We start from the raw sequence: 15450 nt of genomic DNA on the forward strand, positions 1-15450 counted from the left end.
CGACGCAAATTACGTCCCGGCAACCATGTTCGTGTTTCATGCTATGTTCTGGTTGGTTCTGGAATAGACACAATCACATGGAGAATTCATGAGATGTGGGTGCTGTTAGGACGAGGACAACAATGTGAAAAGAAGCTGAAAAACAACATCTCACACTTTCGGCTTCAATAGACTTCAGTAAATCTTTTTTTTTATTAGCGACACATGTTTTTCCTACTGGGACAAACCATAGTTGAACCAAGCCACTTCAATCCAACCAGCTCCTCTGTTTCCTCTTTGTTTTTGTTTTTCTAATGTCTTTTTTGATTTTCTTAGACTTCATTGTCTAATCTGCTTCCAGAAAAGAGCAGGGAAGATAAATGCATAAGAGTTTACTGGACAAAATGACGTATTTGATGTATGTATTTCATTATACAAATAAAAAAACAGTTCCCTGAAACAAACAAAATGATATGTTAGGGGGCAAAAAACACACACACAAACATATTAATATACAGGCAAACGAAACTTACTTTTTGGCAACTTAACAACAGGTATGATGATATGAAACCCGAGTGACGTACATATCTGGCGTCTAAAAATACCCGCACACAGAACCCTTTTACCAGTCAGACCGTAAAAATCCCACACCGTAATAAACCCGTCTTTATGTCAATATACATTATATGCGGCGCGTCCAATCACTGTGCCTGGCGGTGCGTAAATACGCCAATATGGCCTCATTTTCCTGCGCCCACCTCTTTGCTGCTGTCCAATAAGAAAAGCCTGTTTTTGGAGCAGCCAGGAAAGACCTTGCCTGGTTGATTTTGCACAGTGTGTGGTGTGCGCGCGTGCACGCGCGCGTGTTGTAGAGTATCCCCCCCCCCCCCCACCTCCCTCAGCCAGCAGAGCTACTCCTGTATTTTAGCGTGTCCTCCTGTGCGCCGCGGAGTTCGGACGCTGCAGCATCACCTGCGCCGCAGAGGAGACAGAGAGGACCGCTGTGAGTTTCTGATCACACACACACGCGCGCGCACACGCACTTTCATGAATTACCAACACATGTCTTCCGTCCTCATTTCTCTTGGTGAGAACAGCTTTTCAAAAACAAACGCGCGGCTGCGTGTCGCCTGCGCTCGGCGTCAAAGTCGCGGGACAGCGCGAAAACGCGCAGGCGACATGTGTGCCTGGAAGCAGGAAAGCAGCTGTTGTTGAGGCTTTCCCCCCCCCCCACGACTGTCACGCCGGCGCCGCTCGCCAGCGCGGTCCCGGAGATTCTGGCTGAAGAGGTTCGACGACAACAGGCGGAGCGGACGCGTTTCGGAGTCTCCGCTGCCGAATTAGAGGTGGAATTAGAGGGATGAATTAGAAAGGCTCCTCAACTTAATCCACGAATTCAATTAGAAAGTTGTTCACTGACGTTTGGGCTTCCACTTAATGCACAGAAACGCAAAGGAAACACACGAATAATAGAGTTGGACGCATATTAAAACTTAATTTTTCGAAGACTATTAGAGTGGAAGTTTATATTAATGAATAATCATATTAATTACACTTGCATGTAAAATATCCTTGTTGTTGTTATTGTTAATATTATTCCAAACAGAAACCAACAATGCTCTTTATAGTTTAGGGTGAAGATACTTGTACATCCTAGTTATTGAACTGCGGCTCTCTTCTGCATCAAATACCAAACACACACCACCAGATGATACCAGCAAAATCTTTGTGGATTTTCAGCTTAGCTATTGGCGATGATCCTTCTGGTGCTTTTCCTGAGCAAAAATAGTGCATTTCCATCAATAATATACATAAAATATACTGAATTTGGTTCAGTGTGGGATAACTGTGAGTCGGGGCTTCATTTCTTAGTGGCTTGTGGTTCAAATGTTTGTTGTTTTTCTTCCTGACTTTCTGTAGAAATGCTCTTTTATTCCTGGTATAAATTGAAACGCACTTTGCGAGTGTCGGCCCGGCGTCACACCGAACAGACACTGAGTGTTGGATTCGCCCTCAGAAACAATAAATCTACAGTATCTGCAGTAATTTGTGGATTTATGTGTCCTGAGTGCTTTTCAGAAAGCTGTTGCCAAAGGAAAGACATTTAATTTAGTTTTAACTGTCCCACAAAGTGATATAATATGTAGAAGAAGGTTGATTATCGGCTTGACTTTAAGAAAGGCCTGATTATATAGAAAAGCCAAAGAAGTTTCCAGTTTAAAGCAGATATGCACGTTGTGAGAAACGTTGCCGTGGGCTATAGCAGGATGCCCGTTTGGCAGGCTCATTTGTGCTGCCTTACATTTGGCCTCTGCTTGGCTTTCCTCGACTCGCTGCAGGCTTTTTCTTTTCTTTTTTTCATTGCTTCTGTCTTCCACTTAGCCTACATGCGCCGAAATAGAAGGCCGATGACAGCGTGCATGTTCACTGCCATGCATGTGGCTTAGGTGTGACTCAGTGGACATCATTAGCAACGCTGGACTCATTCTGTTGTGTTGACTGAGCATCATTTGGGCAGAGACGCATGAGTGAAGAGGATTTGACGTTTGTGGTTTCTACAGCGTCAGGATGGCGATAGAATTGTGAGATATATTTTCTTTTTTACGTTTCAGACGTTTTTTATATTGAGTTTTTTACACACTAAATGTTAAACCTTATAGAACAAAAAAAAGCTTCTAATTGCTAACATTAGTGATATTTCCACTGCTGTACTAGAATATTTCAACCTGAAGAAGAACCCTTCTTTAGTGGTCATTCACCAGCTTGTGTCACCAGCACGCATATTTCTTGTGTGCTGATGTTTTAGTTTCAAAAACACAGAAATAAGCTAAACCCCAAGGTGCACCAGTAAGGGAAACACAACCTGTCCTAACTAACTCAGGCCTGGACTAACAGCTATGATAAGGAATAACAGACATGTTCTTTGTTCTTCTTCCCTTTTCTATTCATTGAAACTGAAAGACATTGCAATAAAGGAATTTCCCCTGAAGTGATTAGAGGTGGCATCTAGAAGTGGTAAATGATACCGTCTCCTGATCCACACAGGGAAACATCAAACATACAGGTTGACAGATTCCTGGATGGTCTAAGCTATTTTTATTGTTATCCATATAGACTTAATATACAATCTATGGCTAGCTCACACAGACATACCCATTAGCGTAGCTACACAGTTACCTCCTCAACCCTTCCTTTGTACGTTTTAAGCAAGCTGGAGACTAGGCTGGTGAAGGTGCACATTGTGTCATGGAGCTGGTTGCAGATCGGCTAATTATATGTGTACAACCGGAATACTGGAAGAGCTGTGAAAACGGTCGCACAGAAACTGTTTGACACTTTTGTTTGAATCATGACCCGTCCAGAGCTTAGAGAAGAATGTAAGACACCCAAGAATATCCACCCCCTAAATCCCCTCGAGATATAAAAGGTGTAGATTTTTTCCCCCCCGAACTCATCCACTTTCACATATCCTAGACCTACTTAGTCGTAGTGGCTCTGGTATCTTGGACTAATTCCCAGACGAAGTGGCGGGATGCTGCGAGGCTCCACTCTGGGATTAGCGTGGCAGAGTGGGTGGCCGGACAGTTCTGTAGTCTGCTCAATCCTCTTTAGGACAATTTATGTGTCTTCGGCTTAACCCTGCGTCATATTTGCTGATGTCAGGGGGGTTTTTTTCATTCACATTCCGACAGTTGTGTAACTGTATTTATGGATGGAGTTTGTTTTTATAGACAATTTCAAGTCATGCAGTGTTAACTGATAGTTCCCAAATGGTAACCTGCAGAATAAATTTGGCCCGGAGACGTATTTCTTTAGGCATCACGCACATGATTGTCAATCTAAAAGAAAAAAAAAATCCAAAAAGTGCACATGACATTGAGCTGGGTCTTCGCTAACCGTGGTGAAAGTGACGGCTTTTAAAGACATTGTGCCTGCAGGGTTCTTTTTTCATTCCATTTTCTCATTTCGTCTTCAATTTTTCAGCAAGTGATGAGCTGAATAAGGTGTGGTGACGCGGTTATTTCGACCTGCCATTGATCACGCCGGCAGCAGGATTGCTTTCTCCTCTAATGTCTCCAACAGCTCTGCCATCCTGAATCCGGACTATCTCTTTCCCCGCTGGAACAACCGCACCTTTGGAAATTGACACTGCGGAAGACTGAGGTGCTCGGAGAGCTCTTATCCTATCGCTAGAGGCTTGTTCGGGGACGGAGGGTAAACACAGAGGACGTGTTCGTACCTCGGAGAGCAGCAGATACGAGAGGCTGATCAGATCAGCCTTTGATCCCTACGGAGTTACAAGATCAAAGTGCGGCGAGGTCGCTGTGTTCAGCGTGATGAAAGGAAAGAGGAATAAGGGTTGCGTTCGCTTGTCTTTCACTCTCAACCTCCGCCTCCGTCAGTCTAGACATTATTTTGTCTGACCGTAAATGAATATGAGTCAATCTTAATCACGGATCTTAGTCAGTCAGCGGAAGCCGCTCTCTGATGGAGCAGATTCCTAAACCAGGCTTTAAAAATCACAGGTGGGAACATTCTCAGCAGTGTTGATTCAGAGTGAGGTGATACATCGCCAGCACCGTAGCAGATGCTCGTGTGATGTAAGCACGGGCGATGGGGCGTGCGTTTTTCTTTTATTTTACAATCTGTTCGACTTGTAAACGTGTTGCTTTTATAGCCACCTTGATTAATCCAGGCTGTAGGAATTTTCACTTTAACTTTAACAGACCAACAAGCACAAGTTGCTATAAAGTACAAAGTGAATCCAGAAAAGGCCTGGGCCTTTTCGCAATGCTTGTTAAACGACATCAGTCGCTAGGCGCCCTTCCAAGTCTCGGCCAGCAGCATCAGCAGCAACACTGGAAAGAATGTACTTCCAAGCAAGGACAAGCAAGTATGAACTCCAAAAGTTGAGGAGTCAGTGGTGATGCGTAGACAGTTTAGAAGCAGGCTAGCTGGAATACATCGGCAGTGACAGCACAAAATTAAATCCACTATTTACCTAAATAAATGGCCAGCAAATGACTTCAAACGAGCGACAAGCTTATAAGCAGTAATGTATAGCCCAGTAGATAGAAACATATTGTTGTGCAACAACAGGTTTTGGCATGTTTGTATGTACATAATATGTACAAAATAAACGTGATCATGAATGCTAATGATTCTGAGTAACTTGCCAGTCAAAACCATAATTCATATTTGCACTTACAGGAGAAAAAAAAAAGGTCAATACAATACTGTCTTGCGCAGTTTCTGGACCCACCTCCTCTCAAGTGCTGCCAGAACCAAATCCTCCAATCAGGAAGTCGGATTCGACTCTTGGAATTCAAACAAATCTAATATTTGTCTGGGATGCGAAAATATCTGCAGGAGTCCAAAAAAAACCCCAAAACCACAGGATCTTCTGCTGGCTGGGGCTGACAGCGGAGAGAAAGTGAGGAAATTCTGTGACCACAAATATTTGATGGTCTCACAAAACCCTTCACCGGGGAGTCCCGAACCACTCCAAACAGCATTGTTTATTCCTCTTTAAAGGAACCCTCAAAACATTAAATTTCCTCTTTCCCTTTTCTCCTCATTAAACAGATAATAAAGGAAGAACATGTGATTTTTATATAAATGCGTCAAGTTGCCAAGGTGGCGGTAGTTCGGTCTGTAGGGGACTGGGCTGAGACTGGGCTTCTCAGTTCAGGTGCCAGGACACTTTCAGAAACACTGCCGCGGTGCCCTTGAGCAAGCTACCGAACGCACGAATGCTCATTCAGGGGTGTAACCTGCCTTCACCCATATGCAGCTGGGATAGGCTCCAGCACCTTTCCCGTGACTGAGCGGGGTAAAGTGGTCAAGATTAAGGGGAACGCTGATCTTCTCAGGTGATACATACATAATGTACGATAGTATTCTTGTACGGTGACAATGAGGAAACATTTAATTATAAAGAAATTAAGACTGCCTCCGCTCCCATCTTGATTTACATCAGTTGTATAATGAATAACACGAGTAATGATGTTTTTATGGCAGGTCTCGCCCAGCCCTGCACAGCTGGGATGCCATCAACCTGACTTTAATATTTCATCCACCGTCACTTTGATGAAGCGGAGCGAACTCTGTCCCTCATTAATGGGAGTCATGCTATCAGTACTTAGATGCCAGAGGTGCTGAATCATTTATCATTGAGATTTTTTTTCACCCACCTCACCTTCTCTTTGATGTATTAAATCTCGCCCCAGGAGTACTGAAAAAGTTGCACCTTGTGGAAGGATCATATATGGATCCATATGTTTTGGCATATGGGAGCGTGTGTGCATGAGAGTTCACAAACACTTGCATGGAACGGCCAACTGTGAAATAGTGTTTCGCCGCCCTACAATAAAACTCCGAAACCCTAATTTGTACCACAAATAGACTGTAAACCAAACTAGGCCTCTTACGGAGTGTAAGTTTAGAACATTTACGGACAAAACCATATACGTTAGAACTTAAAACCCAGAAAGCACCACTCATAATAGCAGGTTTTGATTAAAAAAGGTTAATTGGATGTAAGTCTGTTTTTTAAATTACTTCAACCCTCCGTTCAGTACGTAGGGATCTACTTTGGGTTAATCGCTTTTCTCACCCCCCTTCCCGACTCCTGCTATTTATTTTCTATATCTTGACTCTTACTTGCAAAATGGTTCCTCGTTGCTTCATTGTGACATTGAATTAATTTGTTCTGACATATCGGAAGCCGCTTTTGATTCCCTGGACTGAGAGGAAGTGATGATCATACAAGTAAATGGTAAACTTCACTTTCATTGGTAGAGCAAAGGTTACCAGGACTGGGCCCACTCACTACCAACATCAGCTTCTGTCTCAAAAAGAGGCAAATCAAGACAGAAATCTGAGATATGTAATTGTATATACAAAGACCATGTGGGCATTTTAATGTTCACTGATCAAAGTGGCTCTGGACTAATTGAAAGAGTGATTTAGAATGACTTATTTACCTAAAAGTGCACACATTTAATCCAAGGTTTAATCAAGGCTATGACACTACAGGGACAGTCCATAGCAGCGTTAGCATCTCTAATGCTGTGGGCCACCAGGGGCCTTCATGGTCATTAGCATGGAGACATGAGAGCTCAAGATAAATTAAGCCATTATGTGTTTATCACCTTCTGGTGGGGTTTTGCCTTTCGGTGTTTCTTCAGTTCGGGCAGCACAGCGATTTGTATCAATCATCTCTCACAACCTCGGATGCTGTTAAGAGCCCGGTGGGTTTTGACCTTGTTCTCCAGGTGGCTGCTTATGTATTTTCATGTTTACTCGAGGCTGTGGGACGTCAAACTGGGGGGGAGGGATGGCAGAGTTAACTTTGATTGCTTACTTGCTCCAGTTTTTTTGAACACGTGGCGGGTGTTTTAGCCTGGAGAGCGATGTTTTGGGGCAGCACGAGCTGGATTTGAAAACAGCAGCAAAGTCAAGGTTAATCCGGGACACGACCACATGGCGCTTGCACAAACAACTGCAGTGTGACTCCAGGTTTTTGTTACTGAAAAGACCAAAAATACGCATGCTTTGGGAATCTTGAATGACGTACATTGAGGGATCCATTGAAGTGTGGTGAGCATTTGGGATTAGAGCAACTGGCTCTTCAAGGATTACCGAAACACATTGATTCATAGTTGTGGTGCTGGTTACCCATTTAAAAGGCAGATTCAGGGTGGGGTTTATAACGGATTTGACAGAGGAACTGGACTGGGTTTACTGGATTGTCATTTTCTGAGCTAGCCCCAAAACAAAGGCGGTTTTCTGCGTCGATGTAACCTCAGATACAAGAAGTTTTACGAAATTAGATTTGCACTGACAACAAGGAATCTAAAATCTCATTATGCGTCCTATTTCTATGGAACCATGTCAGGCAGGATCATGTCAGAGCAGCTGACGCAGGGCTGTCGCTTGTTCTCGGGGGACAGGGACAAATGGTGGCGTGTTCTGTTTCAGGACATCAGATAGGGGCCGGCAGGGGCCACGCTGTGGAGAGGAGCAAGGGTGTGGGCCCCCCTGTGGCTCCTACCGCTGCAGCAGTCAAGGTGACTTTATCTTTACAATGCAGAAAAACATAATGGCTCATTTGGAAATCATTTCGTCACACCTATGCCCCATTAAAGAAATGTTTAAGTAGGCAAATGCACACCAAAAAAATGGAACTATGGAACTGTAACGCTTTGGAGGCCAATGCCATCTTCAGACTTGTCTTAAAGCCTTAATACTGGGTGTGTCTGTCACCATGCAACATGTTTGGCTGATACCCGGACAAGCTGTGGCTGCTTCTTCCCTCCTCCTCCTCTTCCTCCTCCTCCTCTTCCTCCTCCTCCTCCTCCTTATGCAGATGACATGATCATTCAGACACCAAGCAGATATGCCAGCGACCACATCTATTCTGTCTACAGCCAGAAGCAGATGGGCAGCATGTGATGGCTGCAAGACCTGGTATTGAAGCTACTGTATGTGTGCTGTCTATGTATTTTAGATAAGATTTCAGAATCATGTCATAAAAAGTTACCAAAAAATCGCCGATATTTTCCGATATTGATCTTTAGACGCTGACATGCAGATGACACATCCTGGATAAACAACAGTACAGAGACTCTCTGAGACTCGGCCGGACATTGTTGAATGTCATGTCCAAGGTTTAATGTGAAAACAATAGACCACCGCACACAGAACTTGACTTTTTGCAGTAGCGTCCTCAAATTCTTTGGGCAGAAGGGAGTAATGGGGTTCAAGGAACGCTGTAGAAGGAGACTGTGTGCAGAGAGCCTTTTTTGGAGAGGGAGACACCTGAGGCAGACACTTGGACAGCTGTTTCAAGGTTAACACGGACAAGACGTGCCTTCTTTGGGGCTCGGCCTCACGCACTAACTAATGAGCTCACAGTTTTTTCAATGGAGTTAAGAAGAAGTAAGGACTGAGTAAAACATGGAGGGTGTTTTCAGTCACTTAAATGGGACTCCTAAGGTTATCTGCTGTGTAGTTAATAGTTTGCGCTGCTAGAAGCAACATCGTTCATGATTCCTTTGCGCTAATCGCCCCAGACAGCTCTCTTCAAGAGGTTTGTCGCAGCCAAACGGTGATATTTTCAGATGATAAAGTCTTGCAAGAGTGTGATTGCAGGGAAGCCACAGAAAGAGAGAGGAAAGACTTCTTCTTCTTCTTTTAAAGTCAGTCTGATTCCTGATGTGCTGCTAATTAGATGAACAAAGCTGCAATAATGCAGATCTTGACTGGATTCACATATTGTGTTACATGTGTAAGACAGGACAGGAAACGCTGATACAAGCTTGTACGGTTTTGCTGTGGAGCTTAAGGTCATAGGTGTGTGACCCTGTGCTGTGTTCCCCGAGGCGCCGCGTGCATATCTTCTTATCTCAGTGGACAGTAACTGGACATGCAGCCCTCGGCTGCTCGTGTATGTGTGTGCGTGTGTGTTTCCACTGCTTCCATCAAGACAGACATTTTACACTACAGCAAGAGACAGCCAATCGAACGGCCTCTGTAATTCAACAACACTCAGGGGACTCATTGAGCAAAGTGGCTGAATAGATAAAAGCTCCCTACACGAAGAAGAGATAAATCAGAGGAGGGGCTCCAATGCGATACCTTTAAATTATAATAAATAATGGCTGCCAGTCAAAGCTGGAGATAATTAAAATAGAAGCTTTATTTATTACCAGGAAATCCAAATTTCGATAGTGCTAAATTGTTCATTATTTGTATATTTATAATATTAAGTAAATACATATGCCATTTTATCTGGCTTAGCAACACAAGCCTCCCGTTTAAATTGAGGCTTTTAATTACCATTCATCCATCCATCCATCCATCCATCCACCATCCATCCATCCATCCATCCATCCATCCATCATCCATCCATCATCCATCCATCCATCCATCCATCCATCCATCCATCCATCCATCCATCCATCCATCCATCCATCCATCCATAATCCATCCATCCATCCATCCATCCATCCATCCATCCATCCATCCATAATCCATCCATCCATCCATAATCCTTCCATCCATCCATCCATCATCCATCCATCCATCCATCCATCCATCCATCCATCCATCCATCCATCCATCCATCCATCCATCCCTCCAGCCTGTAATGATTGTCCATTTATCTGATACTATGGTTATATAGGGAAGTAAATGTGTTTCAGTTTCAGTCAGATTATTTTACCTGCACCTGCAAGTTGTGATGAGTTCAAGGTGCATCAATACATGTCTAACTTGTGCAGAAAACTGCTGCTCTGTTGAGGAAACCGTAACAGAGGGTGAGATTCAAATTTTGGGTGCATGTAAGGCAAGGTGCTTTTGGAAGGCAGAAGCCTGAAATCTCCATAAAACCCCCAAAAAACTAGCCATCCAAACACTTGACTGCTGTCAAAACAGACAACAGTGCCACTGGGACGAGATCAAATCAGCTCTTCCTGGTGTAAAAATAACGCGGCTGACAGCTTTGCCTCACAACTCAGGAGGGGGAACTGGGGGATTCTCTGGGGCTACGTAAGGAAGAGATGACTCATGGTGGAATTGATTGTTTTAGTTGACTGTTGCTAACTTCAAGGACAAATCTCAAGTTGCGCTTTGCGCTTAGTTCTCTAGTTTCAGAGCGAACATTTGAATTTGCAGCATCGTAATTGCCTTTGTAAATGAGATGGGACGTGATGAGACCTGTCATTTTGTGGGAATTTAGACTGGGGATGTGAAGTGCTGCTGAGATGCTGCTCATTATTTGTTGTGCTGTCACTTCTAGTCTCCCTCCATTCCACAAGTCCCGTCTTTGCGGTGAAAAAACGCGGAGTGTCTCTTTCACTAAGGTTAAACACCGACTTTCCATTGTGGTGGAAAAGGTTATAAAGTTACAGAGGTGATGCTGGAATGCCGAAGCAGGGACATGCACTACTGCAAGGTCTGAATAACAATAAGTTCCAAGACCTTCAAGATTTCGACAACGTGTGTGTGTGTGTGTGTGTGTGTGTGTGTGGGGGGGGGGGGGGGTGTGTATTTCTGTGGACATATCTCCCATAAACATCAGATTAGATGCAGGATGCAGGCCCCGCCCCCTGCAGCTCCTTCTGTTTGAAAGATGGATGGGCTTCATTGTCCTCCTGATCAATGGATATTTCGCTGAAATCCAAATGCTGTTCGCAATACTGGCAGTCCAAATATTTAAAATAGTAATAATAATTATTATTCTGTCATTGTCAAAATGCTGATTTTAGCACCACTGTCATGTTCTTGCCAGGTCCCATCCCCCCCTCCATCCCATCACCCTCTCTGAAACTGCTTCTTTCCCTCTCTGAAAATATGCAAATGCGCGAAAGTAGGCTACAGCCATCCCCCGTGCGCGCTCTTCAGTCTTCTGTGCTGCAGGATTCAGGGGGGAAAAGGAAGCAGGATGCATCCCTCTCCAGCCCTTTGACTCGCTGCGCAAGAGACGCGCGTTGCAGCGTTTTCTATTTTCAGCGCTTGTTGAGGACAGTCACCGTCACCGTCGTTCCAGGCAGTGCTGGGATGCGTGACATTTGCACCTCACTTGACGCTGCAAAGTGCCATTCTCCAGTTAGCATTGTTGTAATGACTGCAGAAAAGGACACTTACAAGGTGAAGTGAGTGAGATAGCTTCAGGCTAATGTGCAGGGAAAATGACGGAGGTATGATACCTCATTTCAGAAGGTTACCGGCTCGTTATTACTCTGCCCAGATGTGTCATTATGATGGAAGATACAGCCAACTTGAGTCTGATGGATGAATCAAGTTTGCCTATGAAGCAAAATAATCTCACAAGCCATTTATTTATCTTTCTAAGGTAAATTTCTTTATATAATATCTTTTCATTCATTATGATACTAAGAATCACTGCAAAGATCATACAATAATTGTCCACTATGTGTATATTTGCAGATATAAAACTGCAAGTTTGCCACAAGACAACAGGGGGCGCTGCTTGATTTTGTGTGTTTCTGTTTTAGTGCAAGCAACAAACACGTGCAGCAAGAAGAAAGCTTATGCAAAGTGGGAAATATATGGATCCCTAAGCCGAGGTCTTATTTTTACAGGCCATCTGCCGGTTGGCTTCAATAAACAGCCGCTTCACTTTGACAAATAGTTTGTTTCTACATTTCCAAGCAGTTTCCAACTAAGGAAAATTCAAGTGGAGGAATGTGGGATGTCTGTTTGGTGCCTCAGACCTGGATAAACACAAGAACTTATAGGCTGGGAAATGGAGGAATCTACTGATAAATTTGTTTCAGAGACGACTCGCTGTCATCTTTAATCCAAACTACAGAAATTATCCCTAACTTTAAAAAATGTAAATATGCCACATGTACAGAGAACATCAGCATTAAGATCAGCAATAGTATAGTATACATAGTGTCATATACATTGGACTTTTAACCCAGTACCTTAATATATAGAAAAAGGAAATAAATGTAAAAAATAATTACATGCAACTAAGAGGATGTTTTTTTTAAACGTACTAACTACATTATTTTGATTTGTGTCATTTCTTAATAAAAAAATTCTACTCCTATTTCACATATAGAGCCTCGTATTTTAATTGCCAAAAACGTACACGTTGGTGATGAAAGATTCATATTCACATGCATGTTTCTTTTGTGATGTTTGGAGTAGTGATTAAGCTCATTTTGTCTCACCCCAGAGACCACAATCAGGAGTTGGGAGCTAATATAGAGCATTAAGGCTAGCTTTGGCTGACTAGTTAGGGTAAAACAAACCATCCTTCCGGACATTTGTAGTTATTTAGTGAGCTAGTTGTTTACCTTCAACTGTCAACATGTTGAGTAGCGTTTGTAAAGTGGAGGCATTTGGTGTGGTGGTCAGTCCGGGGTGGACAGCTCCTGGTACTGAAATTAAACACAGTGTTTGATATATAAAGGAAGAGAAGAGGCTGAGCTTTCTGATTGAAGCACAGACAGAGACTTTCCCTTTGCAAAGTGCGACCTTGGCTCCTGCCGCTGTCCTCCATCTTCCCGTTCAAGCAGATATCGGCTCACTGGAGATGTTTTCTCTGATTAAAATTGAAGTCTTGCCTTAATCACAAGCCCTGACGGTGATTGTTATCTTTAATTTAAGCGACTCCGATTATATTGCCATGCAGTGCCGCGTGCAGGTCAGCTGCGGTTAGACTTGGATACAGCTGGGGTTGTGTTTTTGCAGGTTGTGTACAGAGAAGCCGTCCAATCGTCCAAAGCAGTGTTTCTTTTTAAAACCCTGCTGTGTGGGTTTATGATCAGGGTCTGCTATCAGGGCAGCTAAAGATGCTTTAGCCCTGAGAGGAATAGAGAGAGAAAAACAAACAAAATGATAAAAATAGATTCATACAATCCAACAGAGAATTCATGTGCATATAATGTGCAGATCATCTTTGAATATGCTAAATAATTTAGATATGAACTGCTGCTACTGATATTTTTATTGATTTATTTTATGTCTGTTTCTTTTGTTAACTGGTATGACCTTGCAGAAGTATTTTCCATTGATTTAGACAGAAAACATGATAAATTTGGGTAAAACTTTGGCCGTTGGATGATGCATGCAGCAGTTATCGGTGAGGATTTTTGGTGACCTGGTTTTTAACACTTTTGCATTCCCATTTTGAGATTTTTAAAGCTTCTTTGTCATACATGAACGTGCCAAGAGGAGCAGGAGGGCGGGCAACAGTGCGGGGTTATCACATGGGGCTCAGGATGGTTTTGCAGCCTGGAGATGTGAAGCACGGCGGCGCCGCCTACAGGCGAACTGCCGCAAATTCAAAGCCCATTATATACTAAATATTTAAGGCTGTTGTATCTACTGCTGCTGGAACGTCTGCATTAGATCCATGATAGACATCGTGGATAGAAACAATGTTATTATATATTATTGTAAAAATAATATCAATATGTCTCTTCTTACACCCTTAATTATTAGTGTAACATGAGTGTTTTATTTTTCCTTCGTTTAAACACATGGAGTTAGTGACGTCCTTGAACATACCAAGCAGGTTGGTCTGCTGTTCCTAGTTTTGAGGAATAGTAGAAGACACAGTCATGACAAACATAAACATTTGGGACATGGATTCAAATCACTGCATAAAATGCCATTTTTTAATTTATTAATGTATGTATTTATTTATTTATTTTGATTGGATGATCTCCATGACTGCAGATCTTTTCCATGCCATGAAAGCTCAGGTGTGACTAATGACATTAATTATGAGTGTTGTGCACGGTACACAGATTAAGTAAATGCAGCCGCTATTAATGTCATTAGTTCCACTTGTGCCGCGGTTCCAAACGTGTGCTCTAGGGATGTTCTGCTCCTTCAAGAGGATCATTATAGTTTAATTTGAATTTCTAGAGTCATAATTATCAACCTAACAAGTGGTTGGAAGTGTTGTTTGGTCGTGTTGTGTTGTTGCAGATTGGGACACTAGGGGGCAGCGTTGGGTCTTCACTCAAAACGGAATGTGCGTTTTCTCTGGAACGATGTTCTGTGGACTGGAGAAGGTCGAGTGGATGTCTGCTTATTGTGCTAGCATTTTATTTTGCAGTCTAGTCTAGATTATAAGGTTTCCAGTTTAGTCATGACATGTCTGTTTGTGCAAAGATTGCAACGAGAGAGAAGAACCAAAATAATGGAGCATTCCTTTTACTGTCTTTTTTTGTGTTGTAGCTTGAACCTTTGATCCAGTTAAGGATTCTTAAAACTGCTTTTGTGATATACATTTTTGATGAAATTTCTATGGACGTTCCTCTTTGTGTTTAGTTCATTTTGATAAATGACGAAATATTTTACTTGCTGGTAGAGAGCATGTGCTGGGTCTAGATGTAACCTTTAAGACACACAGAGCTCCTGGAGTAAGTGGGTAAGTCTCAGGTAACTGGGCTGTTTGCAGGTTTTATTCTAATCAGATTTTAACTCAGTTCTATGTAAAACTTGTTCAACAATTTTGAAGTGGTGCATGATCATTAGGGTGGATAACAAAGGTTTAATAAAAAAGTCTGAATCCTTAACCACTGGCTCCTTAACACCCCCCCACCACCACCGTGCACACACACACACAGACACACAAACATTTTTCTGTTGACTTGAGGGGCAAAATACACAAACGTTAATGTCACCATGATGATGATGGTGGTGGTGGTGGTGGTGTTAGGAGGAATCTGCTGAAACCAGCTTGGAATCTGCTCCCATGTTCCGTCCCAGTGAGTTTACGAGGTGATTGGAATTTAAATCGAAAGGTTCTTCACATCATATGTCACAAATGAGACATCTTTGGCATGCAGCCAGTCACCACAGCCAGTCAGTGTGCCAGCCGCTCCTCGTGGCCGCCCGATTGCTCCTCCTCCTGCCTCCCCCTCCTCTGCTGCCTCCCCCTCCTCTGCTGCCTAAAGTTGTGCAGACTCTCTCAGT

This window comes from Takifugu flavidus, chromosome 3 (assembly GCF_003711565.1).
Source record: "Takifugu flavidus isolate HTHZ2018 chromosome 3, ASM371156v2, whole genome shotgun sequence".
NCBI lineage: Eukaryota > Metazoa > Chordata > Actinopteri > Tetraodontiformes > Tetraodontidae > Takifugu > Takifugu flavidus.